This window comes from Columba livia, chromosome 2 (assembly GCF_036013475.1).
Source record: "Columba livia isolate bColLiv1 breed racing homer chromosome 2, bColLiv1.pat.W.v2, whole genome shotgun sequence".
NCBI classification, from domain to species: domain Eukaryota; kingdom Metazoa; phylum Chordata; class Aves; order Columbiformes; family Columbidae; genus Columba; species Columba livia.
In genome coordinates this window covers 99633202-99648902 of record NC_088603.1, presented here as the reverse complement: position 1 = coordinate 99648902, position 15701 = coordinate 99633202, and the positions used below count along the sequence as shown (strand labels likewise).

The window sequence follows — 15701 nt, the reverse complement described above, 5'->3', positions numbered from 1 at the left end:
CTAGAAGCATTTTGTTGTTCCTAAGGGTACAAAGCAATTTCTTTTATGTTCTGGGCAGTGAGTCATGGCTGAAAAGCATGTCAGTAGTGTTCTAAAGGTGAAATGGATACAGTGATTCTGTGGGCAACATCTGGAGTTCATGCACTGTTAGCTTTTTGTGGGGATGGACTTTGATTTACTGTTTGGGCTGTCATGGATATACTCGTAATAAAATGACCCAGTGCTTCTTAAGGCTTGTTCTGCTGATGTCTTTGACCTCTTCTGGAGTCACTGGTGACAAAGAACAGTGATCTTCCAGTTTGCTGCTGTTTAGGGACAGAGAAATACTGTTGATGGTTATGATCTAATTAGAGATGAGACACGGGATTGTGTAACAAACAGATAAGACCTGGCCTGACTTGGCATGCTCTCCTGTTGTGCACATCCTGGGATTTGCAAAACATGCAGACAGCCACTGCTTCCACTTGACTCCTCAGCCGGGTTGGCAGCGCCCTGTCCTGCGGGGTGTCCAGCCTCTCCATCAGATTCGCTCAACATCAGTGCCGTCAGTTAACGTCCATATGGTTCCTGATTTCTCCTCACATTTAAGGTAAAATGAAAATGCCTTGCTTTTACTGTGAGGTAACCTGAGAATAGCTCAGCCTCATGAATTACAGATATTTTTAAAAATAAAAAGACCTGTTTCCCTGGCAGTAAGGAAGTGGGCGGCAGTGCTTACTCAAGAGCCGTAGCTGTGGGTGTGGGAGGGAAGTGTTGTTCTCACCTGTGCTTCCAGGTGATCACTTCTGCCTGAGCGCAGCTGGCGGCTGCAGGCACTGATTCGAGCTGCCTGCCCCTCTGCAGGTCTGAAGTTGTTTCTTCCTGTGTTGAAGGAAGTTTTATGCTCAGGGTTAGGCGTTCTGGCCGCATGTGTGTGCGGCTCCCTTGCTGTGCTTCCCACAAGACGAGAGGTGAGTGGGGCATTTCAGCTTCCCAAAACACTGTGTGTGGGGTTTCTCTAGTTCTGGTAGCATCTAGATGCAAAGCTGTGGGGATTTGCACAGCCGATTCCAAGTCAGAGGTGGAAGAGCATAGCTGACAGCTGCAGCGTCTCTGTAACTTCTCTGTCAGTGGGCAGCTCTTCTTTGCTCAGGGCAGCAGGCATCAAACAAGCAAAAGGGTGGAAGTTACCTGTGCTCTGGAGGGCAAGTGTTTCACCATTCATGGGGCAGCTGAGCAAATGACTAAGTTCCCTGGTGTCTCCTTGCTCAGAGGCATAGGTTTGATGTTGTGAAGGGTGTGGACTGCAGCTGACTTCCCCAGTGACCCTGCTTGTGTGCTGACAGTGTTGTGGATGGAAGATAAATTGCTAATCATTGCAGTCTTGACAGCTGCCTAGAGAGCAAACTAGGATTAATTCCCAAAGTTCTTCCTTAACTATTTCATTTACCTGTGTGGATGTTCGCTACTGAATTTCTAACTCCTTTACAGGGATAAATAATAATAATCTAATTATCTGACTTTTTTGTTTCATATATGCTTAGTATCCTAGATAACACGGTTAGTAAATTGTTATTTATCTCTCTTAGGAAAAAAGTCTAGGTTGTTTAAATAAGCTGGTAATGCAGTTTTACTGTGTTTGGTAGAGGCTATTGCCTTGGGGTATGGCTCATCTCATTAACCAGCCATGAAAACCTTGTAGTTTTCCATCTTTGCTCTTCATCAGGTATATTACCATTCATATTGTGTATCTACAGTTTGTTCAGGGCAATAGTGGCTAGGGTATTTGTGTGGTTCTGGTGTATTTACACGAGGCTCCTTTCTGATGATTGGAGACTCTGAAGCTGGGTCTTTTAGTGCATGTGCTGATGTACAGCTGTTCTGTAATTAAATAAGAAAATGCCCTATTCATTCGGCAGTGGGGTTTGCTTACCTTGTATTGTGCCATTCAGTTATCCATTGAGGTGTTACCCTGTGAATGTGCTGTAATAACAACAGGCTGTTGGAAAAGCAGGGTAGCAAAACAATAGTCTGAAATAAGATACTTTTTGGAGGTGTTTCAAGGGTGGCTAATAGGCAATTCCTGAGCTTTTAGCTGTTAAAAGTCTGCTCTGACCTCCAGCCAGGTTACAAAACATGTTTTGTCTGGCAGTAGTATGGATCAGTGAGCCAAAGGGTTGTGAACAGTTAAAAAAAAATCCTTTCTGACAGAGTTCGGGCTCTTGTTTTGGAAAAGATGTTGAGAGAGTATGAAGCAGGAAGGATTTCTCCAGGGTTTCCAGCACAGGAGTTTGATCGTCACTTAAGTAAGCAGGGTTTGTGATGTGTATTCGTTGTTCCAAACCTGTGTTCTTCTAATGCAGGGGTGTCAAACTTATTTTCACTGGGGCCACGTCAGCTTACTCCTACATTTATACAGTCCTAAAACTACATTCTGCCCTTTGAAGGCAACCGGGAGGCTGACGTGGCCCCCAGTGAAAATGAGTTTGACACCCCTGCTCTGACGCATTTTTCTGCTGGTAAAGTTCAACAGTGGTTGGAGAAGACTTTTTAGCCACTTGATTTAGTATGGCCACAACCTTCCACGAAGGAGAAGACTCAGGTACGTAGTCCTAGGAGAGGGCCCAGGGAGCTGCGGGCAGCTGGAGTCTGAGCGGGAGCCGACTCTGAACAGTGATTCTCTGGCCACCTTTGCTATTTTTATTAAAATCGTAAGTGGTGCTTTGTGAATGTATGAAAAAAGAGACCTTGGCAAATGTTGTGTATTAAAATGTCTAATGTTAGGCTGTAGTTTATTAGAGCTTTTTTTGAAGAGTCAGCTGGGGTTTTTTGTGTCTTTGGTTTATTTGGGACCTTGCAAGGAAAAATTCTTTTATAAAATGAGACTTTTGCTGTGCACAGTTCTGGGACAGACGCTCTATGTTGTCATCTTGCTCTCACTGGAAAGCAAACATAAATATAGCTACAGCAGTGTTAAATGCTGTGACTAACCTAAGATACTCTATCTTAGAGTATCTTAAATCTACTGTTTAAGATTTTATGCAGCCAAGCATGTTACCTTCCATTGAAAAAAACATTTGCTTCAATTTTATTTTAGCAATCTGCAAGGATCTGTTAACTGTACATGACAAATGGATTGCTACATGTGGTATTGTGAAGAGTATTGTAAGAAAATCTTGATTGTTTTCTGCTCCTTGAGTACCAAGGAAGTCCTGTGGATAGATGTCCATGTACTGTTCTTGTGTATTTTCTCCCTTCACTGTATACCTGTATGCATGTATTTCTATGAGGAAAAAAAATAAAACTGAAAAATGTTATTTCATTTTTCTCTGTTTAATTGCTGATTACTTTAGAAGTAAAAGGAACGTCAGGTCTTATGTTTTCATGTTTTTCATGTTCTATTTCACCAGCTGAATAGTTTATCTATACTTCTCTTCGTATTAGATGGAGGATTTTTCCTATTTTGCTCCAAGTAGACACAATGGTTTCTTCCGTGGAACTGTGGAGTTTACCATGTTGTAGGTGACTTCTGCTTTTTCATTTGCAAGCAAAACAAGCTTTGTGTGAGTGTAGTCAGGGATAAGTTTTTCTCTTTATGGTTGTGTTTCTTTGAAAAACAGCATGAGCCTTTTAGAAAACTGCCTTGAAGTATGAATGTACTTGTTTTGGCTGATGTGATAACTAAATGGAAGCTGAAAGGGCTCTTTGGAAACCACTTGTGGATTTGTAGCTAGCAGGAATGCTAGCATTGCAGCCAACTTGACCAAAATGATGTGCTTTGTGGATGCTAGGACCTATGAACCAAGCATGCTGCCAGGTTATTTTGCTCAAACTGAGAGCGGGTTTTATAGTAAACTCTTTCTGTGCTTCAGTCTTCTTGAGTTTCCTTTCTGATTCAGTGAATTAGTGTTGATACATGTGGGAGGACATTTTCTTTGGATCCTGTACTAAATTACTCTCAACTGTGTGGAAGCCCTGACAGTGAGAGGAGTTGAATGTCTCCTCCTCTATCCTGTTAATGGGCTTTTTCACTGTGTATTTTTGCACCTATTTGAAGCAGTGATATTAGTATTCCAATTACTGCTTGAGCTCTTTGTGCCCATGAGGAGGTATGCAACATGTCTGAGTTGCTTCTTTTCTTCCCAAGAGTGCGCAAGGACTGGCAGGACAAATATTTGCTTCTACTTATAAATTGAGTCTTGAACCGAAATTCAGAGCTTGGGCTACAGATACTCCGATAATGATAAATGAGAGCAAGAGGCCACTGGCTATTAACAAATGGATGTTGTGTTGCTAGCGTAGTGTCAGCAGAGCTGTATTTTGGTCTCATGCTTCTGAAACGTTGAGTGCAAATTCATGTTGCATTTTCATCTTTCATTCATTGTAGGAAGTGGAAACTCTTTAAAAATTTAAGGCTAATCAGCCCAAATGGCACTGATTGTTCTGGTGTAGTAGTTAAATGAATATATGAACCTTTGTTAATGGGCTTGTTACTTGCTGCTCAGTTCCTCAGTGATCTGGTGTACCAGCTTCCAGCATCTGTTTCTCCTTCAGGGGCCTCCACCATTCCTGTGCTGCTGCCCTTTGAGCGTGAAGCAGCCTTGACAGGTTTATCTGCAGAGGCATCTCCAAATGAGGTGTCTGTGTCTGCTTGGGAGTGACCTGCCAGGTGGTGATTAACCGGAGCAGAGGGCTGCCAGGGCTTGGACTATATTCCTAAATCATAGAATGACTCAAAGTCATCCAGCTGTGTTGCACCTGTGGCTTGTTTCAGGTGTTTAATTGCATTGATCTCCCTCTTCTGCTCTTTCCTACAGTAATAGTACCCATCTTATGTCTGATTCTTTCTAAATAGGCTCTTTGGGAGTTTGTGCTGTTGACAAAAAGCAAAAGGGTGATAATTAAAATCGTGGAACTTGTCCAGCTCTGAGAGAAGGCTCCCTTTCCAATATGAGCTTTGGCTGAGCCAGCTGTGCCAGTTTTAGGAAGTTTCCATTTCCCTTTGCCTCCTGCCTCTTTGGCAGAGGTTATGACTCCCCTGGCCGGGTCGAAGGCGTGGACATGGACATGCAGACTTGCACCAGCTGCCGGAGAACTGATTCTGTGCCTGTGAATGAGCTGAGCAACTGTGTGGTATAGCAAGTGCTGTGAGATGGAACGGGGGGGAGCGTGGGCTCCGGGTCTCGGGGACAGCCCTGTGGTTGCACTGGATTAGCCGTAGTATCAGCTGCATCCTAAGATGACATTTTTGCATGTGCACGGAGGCTTTGCACTTCTAATTGATTTCCCTCACTTGCTTTCCTGCTTCATGTGTGACCTAGAACATGGGGTGCTGAAGACTGTTCGGTGCTCCTTGAACTACTAGTAGTTTTATGTATTATTATAGGGTGTGAATTTAGTTCCCTTTTATTTTACTTAGGAGATTTTTTGTCTTGGGTTGAGCAATTTAGATTTCGTACTGCTTATTAATGGTTTAGTGGATATAGTCAGATCTTGAAAAGACCAGTTTACATAAACGAGGAAGAAAGAGGAGACAGATCCTTCTTCTCATGCTAGTGGATCATCTTCAGATATTTCTGCATGACTATGTGGTTAGGAAAAAAGGCACCAAGTATTTGTGTGACTCACTTATAGTTGTAACACTTACTGTTTTTTTTTTTTTTTTTTGTGTAGTATCCCAAATTCTGTGTAGGTGTTGCCACTTCCCCCCTTCCTCCCCATCTTCTTAATAACAAGGGTAAGACAAAGATGACTGTTCAACTCAGAGCTTGTGTGTGTGTGTGTGTGTGTGTGTTATAGATTTGCTGGCTGTCTTTTGATAGCAAAATTGACTTCTGAAGCTTTACCAGAAATGTTCCAGCTCTGTGGGTTGATGAGGTAGCATTAACTGGGTTTTTTTGTTTTGTTTTTTAAAGACGCTAGCTTTTAAATTGTATCTTTTCCTTTATAGTTTTCAGAGAACCTTATTTGTTTGTAGTTTCAAAAGATTCTTAACTTGTCTAGGAATTATCAAATGAAACACAAAGGAGAACAGTATGGTTTTGTTATTTCTTTAAAATTGTTGGTTACGTTGTATTTGTAGTCTTTCTGCATTCATTTATTACAATGGAACAGAAAATAATACTTAATGCTCCATTGCAAAAGCAGTACAAGTTAAGGAAATAAATCACAGGAGTGCATACATTGCAAAGGATGGTATTTTGAACTAAATCTGAGATACAACAGCACCATCTTGTTTAAAGGAACTGTGGTTCTCCAGCTGTCTATACATTTGCTGCTGAAAAGAGGTATGTTTGTAACGTCAACAGAGTGGATTTAGAGAATCAAAACATGTCCCATGGTAAAAGTGACCTGGAAAGAAATGTTTTCATACATTTTTTTCTTGTCATTGTTTTTCATCCATTACACACGTGGCTATCCCTGGCGGAGATGTTCCTATGTCTCATTTGTTGTTTCAGAAGCTTCCTGGATTTTGCGTAAGAATTATTTAGTGTCCCAGATCTGCCAGTCATGAGCTTCTCGAGCTGTGGGCACAGGAGCAGAGGGGCAAACCTGCGGGCAGAAACCTGGTGCAAATAACACTGCAGCAGCTGTAGACAAAAGGGCAGGCTGTGCATTTGATAGTGTAAGAATTGAGTGCACTGGGATTGAAATGTAGGCATATGAAAGGTGACAAATTTAGCCTAGGGTAAACTTGCCTTTGGGAGAGAGCTCAGTCCCTAGTAAGTGTCATGTGTTCACAGCTTTTAAATCAGGACAGCTTGACTCGGCACAGATTAACCCTTTTGTGAACTCCTATCCTCAGTTTTTGCAACCGACACAGGCTGCCCAGGGAAGTGATAGAGTCACCATCGCTGGAGGTGTTTAAAAGGCTTATAGATGAAGCTCTTAGGGACTTGTTTAGTGCCTGGGTTAGGTTATGGTTGGACTTGATGATCTTCCAGGTCTCTTCCAGCTGGAATGATTCTATGATTCTACAATTTGGGTTTCTATGGCCATTTTATCTGTTTCCACTTGAAAAAGCAAACTCTGGGTGAAGGTACGATGCATTTCTCCCAGATTTCCAGGCCTGTGATGGTCCACATGAAGCTGTGGCTCTGAAGACTATGCTGGACATCTGGAAATCATAGTCACACCTACTCTAGGTATACATGAACTCAACAGCTGAAGTCAAACACGGCTTGCATGAGTTGCATGCTTACAGTCAGGAACCCTGGTGTGCCTCAAGCCTGTTGGCTTACTAAGCATGAGCATAGCAGCCATCATTTGTGGGCAGCAAAGCAACCAGGCTTGCCAAGAAGCATTTGACTTGCTGTGAATAAATACGGTCTTTATTGTTTCAACATAGAACAAATATTCCAGAGCCACAATTGAATGGGGTTGGTGTTCCTCGGCCTAGTTTTTCTTCTTCCAAGATCTTTAGTATCTGCATTTTGCCAAAAAGTAGCAGCTTCAGACAGTATAAAAAAAAAAAAATTGCTGTCCTCACCCATGAAGGTTTGTGCTGGATGTTGTAGTGTTTGGACTTGTAATGCAACCTTCCAGAAGCAAAGAAAGTGGCAAAGATGGGAAGTTGAGTGCAGAGAAAAAATTACAGAATCACAGAATGTTAGGGATTGGAAGGGACCTCGAAAGATCATCCAGTCCAATCTCCCTGCCAGAGCAGGAACACCTAGATGAGGTTACACAGGAAGGTGTCCAGGTGGGTTTTGAATGTCTCCGGAGAAGGAAACTCCACAACCTCCCTGGGCAGCCTGTTCCAGTGCTCTGTCACCCTCACTGAGAAGAAGTTTTTTCTCAAATTTAAATGGAACCTCTTGTGTTCCAGTTTATGCCCATTACCCCTTGTCTTACCATTGGTTGTCACCGAGAAGAGCCTGGCTCCATCCTCATGACACTCACCCTTTACATATTTATAAACATTAATAAGGTCACCCCTCAGCCTCCGCTTCTCCAAGCTAAAGAGACCCAACTGCCTCAGCTTTTCCTCATAAGGGAGATGCTCCACTCCCTTACTCATCTCTGTTGCCCTGCGCTGGACCCTCTCCAGCAGTTCCCTGTCCTTCTTGAACTGAGGGGCCCAGAACTGGACACAATATTCCAGATGTGGTCTCGCCAGGGCAGAGGAGAGGGGCAGGAGAACCTCTCTCGACCTACCAACCACCCCCCTTCTAATACACCCCAGGATACCATTGGCCTTCCTGGCCACAAGAGCACAGTGCTGGCTCATGGTCATCCTGCTGTGCACCAGGACCCCCAGGTCCCTTTCCCCTACACTGCTCTCTAATGGATCATTTCCCAACTTATACTGGAACCTGGGGTTGTTCCTGCCCAGATGCAAGACTCTACACTTGCCCTTGTTCACATGTTAGTCCTCAAAACTGGATTGCCTTGACATCTGTCACTCCTGTGGTGGCTTTGCTTTGCATTAAAATGTCTTTCCAGTTTGATTGCAGCAAAATATATGTTTCATGTTCCTCTTGCCAGGAGTGATACCCAGTTTATGAGAGCCAAGGCTTGGCCACGTCTCTGTCTTACGTCACATCTCCAATTGGTCACCTTACTTTTTCAATGTTGTTTAACCTGTTTGTTTGTGATGGCCCTGCCAGACCCTGCATGGGGCTCCTGGAAGCCTGCACTCTACAGGCTTTGAGCCCTTTGGAGGGAGGAGTGTTATTAAGCACCTGTGTTTCCAGACACCTGTGATTCATTCAGTATGTGTTTATAGTGATATGACGGTTACAACCAGGGTCAGATCATAAATTGTGAACCTTGCAAAAGAGGAGGAGGTTGTGTTTTCCCTAGCTAATTTTCTGGGATTCAGAAACTTCATAGAATTAATTGATCTGTGCCATGAGCGGGTCAGTGATGTGCTTTCAAACCTGTTAGGGATTTTCATGTGGCTCCAGGAAAAGTGAAACTGCACCCCCTGCTACTGTTGCACATTTTAAAGCAAAATTCTTTAGACTTTTTATTAGCAACCACAACAGACAGCTTCTGAAACTGCTCTGAGGCATCAAACTGAGGAGCTGAAGTTACAGGCCCTGTGCAGATATTGTTGGATGAAGAGCTGTGGTCTTTGTCATGCAAAGAGTAGGTGTAAGGATATACTAATATTAATTTTAAACCCTGATATTTGGCATCTTTTCTTGAAAGGTTCATACCTACTTGCTTCTGTCAACTGCGTTTTTAAATGTGGGTCTTAATCACATGTCTGTGTTTGGCAATAACTTTTAGGGGGGAGTGGCCTCATTGAAAATGTCATTTATAATCATGGTAATGTGATTGTTTGAGATGAAAAGCCAGCTCTTTTTGTGTGGGTTTTGTTTTTTTCCTCCTCCTTTTAAATGCATTGTGTAGTGAGTGGCCTTGGTTTTTTTTTAGCTTGAGCAAAGTAATGTCTCCTGGAGCTTCTTCACTCAGCCTGGAGTAGATGTCAATAGTGTCCTGTTGTTTACATCTCCCTTGTGCACTATTTTATGATAAATCTCTACCTGAGGCCAGAAGGTCTCTTAATTTTTCATCTAATTTATGACCAAGTGGTGGCCCCTTCAGAATTGACGGGAGCTCTGCAATGGAACTGAATTTGAAAAGTCAAAATTCCACCACAGACACATTGTGGCTGCTTTCTTTTCCCGGTCTTCATTTCTTGGTGCACTTGCTGTGTGAGAAACGCTGTGATTAAGGAAAGGGAAGAGGAGATACCTGTAACCACTCTGCAAGAAAATAAAAAATGGTAGCGCATACAAATTGAGTGTTCATGGGACCATGACGTGGAATAAATGAAAGATAAAACAAGGCTGAGGGCTCTTTCAGTGTTGTAGTCGGGTGGGAGGTTTTGGGTTTTGATGGCTGTGTTTTACTGACATCATTAATGCTCTCATCTGAATAATGCAGTTAATAGTACAACAATATGAGTATTTGTGTGTGGGCAGAGTTCAAATCTTCAACATATCTGATGTTCTGCTGGGTGCAATTTTCTACAAACCTGCTAACAAGCTTCTGATCATTCATTTATGGTGTGTTTGGGAGCTTGTCCTTGTTATTCAAAAACTTTACAATTATTTTTTTTAAAGCTCTATTTTTACTTATACAAAATTTCTGTCTTGCTGTAAGTAACAAAGCTCAACAAAAGGAAAGAAAACATATTTAGCACTTTAAAAAACAAAAGATCTTGAGAGGAGATGATAAACAATAAGTGGGTGGGAAGGTCATGATTACAGACATTGATCAGCCTTTTAGGCAGCACAGATGAGTGATATTTCTTTTCTGAGTTGTGTGAGAAGACCAGCAAAACTGACTGAATCCAGATTAATTTAAGTAGGTTTCGGATGGTGTGTAAGTCCAGCAATAGTTAATCAATGTTATTGTGAACTAGGCCAAATATGATGGTCACATTAGAAACAAACTTAGCTAAACTGGTGTGTGTGTAGGAAGAGGATACTTTATAACTGTCGTAAACTTAAAAGTGCACTTGCAAGCCTTCTTCTTAAAAGCTAAACATAGATGACTGTCACTAAACTAAAACCTCTTGTGAGATCTTGCACTACCTCAATTAAGTATTAAAATCCCACCTGAAGTTAACACGTGACAAGGAAAGGCAACAATAGCAACTGGCAGGAGTGCACTCTGAAAATTGAACATTTGTAGTAGGTTTTTGAAGGATAAGCACTTGTAGGTTATTGTGAAGTGTTATTGCCAACATTTGGTTTTGGTTTTGCAGTAAAAAAAACCAAAAGAAACCATTCACTGACACTAAGAGGCAAATAAACCACAACTTAGAAAAACAAAAAAAAGCTAAGAGCAATACTTAAATGGTTCAAGAAGACTCTAGCATGGTTTTTGTCTTACTTCGTTATATTGCCTGTGAAGACATGATAATAACATATTGGGGTTAAACTTGTGTTTCCAAGAGCCTCTCTGTAGTAGGTAAGGTGGCTTTGGCATTTTGTTTCTTTTAGGAACTGCCTACCTTAAGAACATAGTAAAGACACAAATTGTAAACCTAAAGCATTGAAAAGGTACAGCATGAAAAATGATGTGTTGAATCTCAGCTGAAGGCTTCCCAGTTTTATTAGAAGCACAACATCTCCAGCAGTGTGGCAGATGCACTCAATCCCCGCCCAGCAGAACCCTAAATCACTCCCCCATGACAAGTGGTAGAACAGAGAGTGGGTTCCCAGCCATGCTGTTGAATAGGTAGAGATAACAGGCATCTCAGCTTCTTAAAGTTTTGTCTGTATTAATTTTTCTCTCTGTGTTCCTTGCTAGTGGGGCTGTGCTAATGGCCAAGAACATGGTGGTACTTGGGAAACTGAAGTCTAGAAAGAATAAGCTATAAACTGCATCTGTGCTGCAGTCAGGATGCCTTCTGATTTGTCTTATTCAAGGAAGCCTTAAATTTCCTTAAAAGCAGGATAACCTACAGTACTGTGGAGGGCGATCTAGCCTGAGAGCCCTGCCCATGGGATCGGGAGGTTGCTGGCCAGTTAGCTCACTCAGAGCACCACGTTCCCATGCCCCTGCTGCTGTTGGCAGCTGGGCCATGTTGCTGCTGACCTGATCCGGGTTTGCCTGTGTAAGAGGCTGCCCTTGGCTGTGCTGGGCCCATTTGGTGGGTCAGTGCTGGTGGCACGTGGGGCTCAGACCATGGGGGGAGCTGGTCCTACCACAGCGCAAATTCAGCCACTGAGCCAAGTGGGTGCTTACCTTCCCTTCTTATTATGGCCCTATACCAGCTACTCCTCTGGTAGGAATTCCTTTAAAAACAAAACATTGATGTCACAATTACAGTATTTGAATATCTGTTTTGTCTACACAGGATGATTGGCCAAGAGGGCCAACCATGTCCTGGGTGCATCCAGCACAGCATTGCCAGCTGGGCAGGAGAGGTGATTGTCCTGCTCTGTTCTGCACTGGTGCGGCCTCACCTGGAGCACTGGGTGCAGTTCTGGTGCCACAGGATAAAAAGGATATTAAGCTACTAGAGAGTGTCCAACAGAGGGCCACAAAGCTGGTGAAGGGTTTGTAAGGGAGGCCATATGAGGAGTGGCCAAAGTCAATGGGTTTGTTCAGCCTCAAGGAAGAGGAGACTCATTGGAGCTACAGCTTCCTCACAAGGGGAGGAGGAGAGGCAGCCGCTGAGCTCTTCTCTCTGGTGACCAGTGACAGAACCTGAGGGAATGTCAGGAAGATGTGCCAGGGGAGGTTTAGGTTGGACATTAGGAGAAGGTTCTTCCCCCAGAGGGTGGTGGAGCACTGGAACAGGCTCCCCAGGGAGGTGTCACGGCCCCAAGCCTGACAGTGTTCAAGAAGAGACTGGACAACACCCTCAGACACATGGTGTGAACTGTGGGGTTGTCACATGCAGGGACAGGAGTTGGACTCCATGGTCTCTGTGGTTCCCTTCCAACTCAGGACATTCTGTGATGTTTAGGGTGTGTGTCAGAGTGGCCTCTTGGTATTGCAGCCTGGTTCACAGGAAGCCAATCTGACAGCTCCCGAGGAGGGGGGAACTGTGCTGCCAGTCCCCAGGGGCTGCTCCGGCTGCTCAGCCTCACCAGCTCTGCTGCTCCTCACCCTGCTCCACCAACCCCTCATGTACCTCAGCAAAATCATCTGGAGAGTGGCCTTGCTTGGTCTGCAGAAGAGCTCAGGCACTCTCAGAACGAGCAAGGGGAAAGGCTTGGCAAGCTGGAGAACCTGGCAAAGAGTTGCCTTCAGACCTACCAGCACAAAGGCTGTTCTCATGTTTAGTTTCCTTTTTGTCTGACTGTGCCTCCACAGCAAAAATTAAAGAGGGTCTGCAAATTGAAGAGCTTGTATATAATGATTCTAGATAAAATGATAAAGCCCAGGAGGATCTAGTTAGCTTTATACTTTTGTAGCTTGAACTGTCAAGCTGAATCAGTTGTTCAAGTTCACAGTAGTAAAGTAAACTTTTAAAAGCTCTCTTCTTCTCTGAGACTCTTGTGTTCTGAAATGAACAATTATGAAGCAGCATCAAGCTTGTGGCTCAGTGCTTACAAAACCTAAATCACCCGCAAAATTTTCAGAGCAACTGTTTGCCTTAGAAGACCTTAGCATCAGGTTCTCATGATGGCTTTTTGAGGAAGCAAGCTGATGGGTTTTTTTTCAATTTTTCAGGGGCAAAGTTAGTTACAAACAGCTAGTGTCTTCTGTATAGCTAGGAGCTGACTTAGTTACTGAGTGTTAAGCAACAAGTGTAACAGTTGTTATATTTAGGTCAGTTTGAAGACCAAAATTATTTCTTGGTTTCTGCCATTTTGGGGGAGTTTAATTTCCATTTGGCTGTTAGAAACTGCTGTTATGCTCTGATAAATAGGGATATTTCATTTTTACATGCGGGTTAATATACTCTATAAGCTATACAAGTAAAACAGGTAATGTTAGTGTGATACATATAAATAAGATTCCTCACAAAACCAGAAAATACGAAGCTTTTATATCAGACAGGAGCATATTCATTTTAAATAATGAACAGCAAGAGATAATTGACATCACAGGACTTTCAAAAATCAGCATAAATAATAATAACCCTCCATCAATGGTTACTTAGCGTTTTTGCCCAGTGTGTGCGGCTTGGACGACTTAGGCAGAGAAGACAGCGTGTGTGCGTGCTGGGAGTGGGGTGAAACTGCAAGTATTTGTTTTTGTTCAGGCTGCTGAAGGCAAAATTGCTTTCCTGGAATGTGGCAATTCCTGAATTTCTGTCTAAGGGGAAGCGAGTTGCAGTCAGCTGTTTCACTGCCCCAAGCCGGCCTCGCCTCCAGGTTTCCTGCCCCCATCTCTCCCTGCGCTGGATACAGAGTGGGAGCAGGGGGAGGGACAGTGAGCTGGGATTTAATGTCTGGTGCGGAGTTTCGTAAGAAAGAAATCCACTTGCATGATGGGGGAGTGGGCACCTTGTTCACACCTTGGTTATTTGGCTGTCCTGGCTGTAAGAGGAAAGTGCCTGACGGAGAAGCTTTGGTGTGATTTTTCTCAGGAGATGCTAACTGCTGATCAGCTGAGCTGGTGAATGGGTGGTCAGCACTGGTTAAGCCAAGAGAGGAAGCCTTGGCCATCTTCAGCTCCCAACGTTTAAAGTATAGGAGCTGTGGGAAAGCCCATACTGGAAGGGACCTCCCTTTCCCTGCACATTTTATCCGTCCTTGTGCAGGGACAGGGGAGGAATTAGCTTCTTCCCATTTTTGGAAGGTGTTTTAAAGCTCTGAAAGAAAATACTTCTTTAGCAGAGGGGAAATGTGATACTCTAGGAATAAAACATCTATAAAGAAGATCATCTTATAAAATGTAAAATAATCACACAGAATATCCAAGTTCAGGGGTTGGGAGTATAGTGGTGTCTTTTAAGGATTTTAAATGGCCAAGTGGCTGGTTCCAACACTTAAGCACCAGTCCTCTCATGAAAGATCGATTGATCTTAAGATACCAGAATGTAACATAAAAAGATGAAGACTTGCAGCATATCTCAGGTCATTAGGGATGGAGCGGATGTCACAGTTGTTTTAGTTCCAGCATGTGCTTTGTAATTTATAGATGACAGAGGTGGAAAAAGGGTTCTGTGGGGAAGTAAAGGAGAAAACAGAAATCATAGTACACCTGAAGGCTGCAGTGATGCTTCCAAAGTGATGTAGAAGGGCAGATCTCAAGTAATTCTGTCTGGACCTAATGAGAAAGAGGGTTTTGTCTTCCATCTGTAACAGTGGTTTCTTTGGGCAAAAGCTACCTTGGCTTAGAGGATTTCATAACTCTCCTCCTATTGATTTGGGTTGTGTTTCCATTTCTATATGCCATGGAAAGGCATATGGCCCTTAGCTCTCAGGGCTGTCAAGGGTCAATATTATTGAGACCGTGGTTTATGGCAGTGAATATTGAGGAAAATTGTTTTACTGTGCTTATTTATTTTATTTTAATATTAAGTGGAGCTAACGGAATTGCACTTTACTAATTCAGTCTTTATTTAATTGTTGATAACTAAGAGCAAATATGAATGGTTGTAGAAAGGTTTTTTTGTAAAATACTTGCATTATGGATCAAATTGTGTTTCCTCTGTCCCTGAAGTTTTTTTTGTTTTCCTGTCTTTAAAATTTTGCATTATGGTTGCATCTGACATACTTACAAAAGAGCAACTTTCTCACCAAGGAACACTTCATCACTTAGAAATGCCAGATTAAAAATTTCGCAATTAAAGAAGAAGAAAAGCACTGCAATAGCAAAATCTGTTTCCAGCTGCTTCTGCATAGAAACGATGTCATATGCAGCACATCAAAATACTTCCAGTCTTACCTGTGATTTGTAAATGCAGGAAGAAAATCCACGTAGGAAGAAGGAATGTGTTTGGATGGTTCTTACTATCAACACTAGACGTAGGTAGTGGGAGGGTTTTTCTAAAGGGTGCCCGTTCTTTCTTTTTATGATGGAGAGAAGTAATGCAAGAGCATAAAAAATCATTGCCCAGAAGATGCTGGAGTCCAGGGCCTTTGAAATTACAAGTCAACTGAATGTTTTCAACCTACTATTTAGCTTAGTATCGGGAGCTTGAACATTGTAAGATGCTGGGACGTGGGGAAGGTGTCCTGCTGTGGTGCCTTGTAACCTGAATTGGAGTAGTGTGTCTGTGGAAGATCTGTATACAGAAGAGAAAGTGGGAAAAAATCTGAAATAAAGGTGGATACTAGTGACCTATTTATGTGTAA

At 42.9% G+C, this 15701-nt stretch overlaps 1 protein-coding gene across 9 annotated transcripts in view; it reads left to right on the top strand.

Annotated features, from left to right (window-relative positions):
- CARMIL1 (capping protein regulator and myosin 1 linker 1) overlaps nucleotides 1-15701 on the top strand; it is a 198152-nt gene that overhangs the window by 61244 nt on the left and 121207 nt on the right. The window contains exon 1 of one of the 9 annotated variants that reach the window (XM_065052983.1): nucleotides 2266-2285. The exons of the other annotated variants lie outside the window; for them this stretch is intronic. The gene's annotated coding sequence lies outside the window, so the exon portion shown is untranslated. Of the gene's footprint in view, nucleotides 1-2265; nucleotides 2286-15701 lie in introns of those variants that run through there. 9 annotated transcript variants of the gene reach the window in all.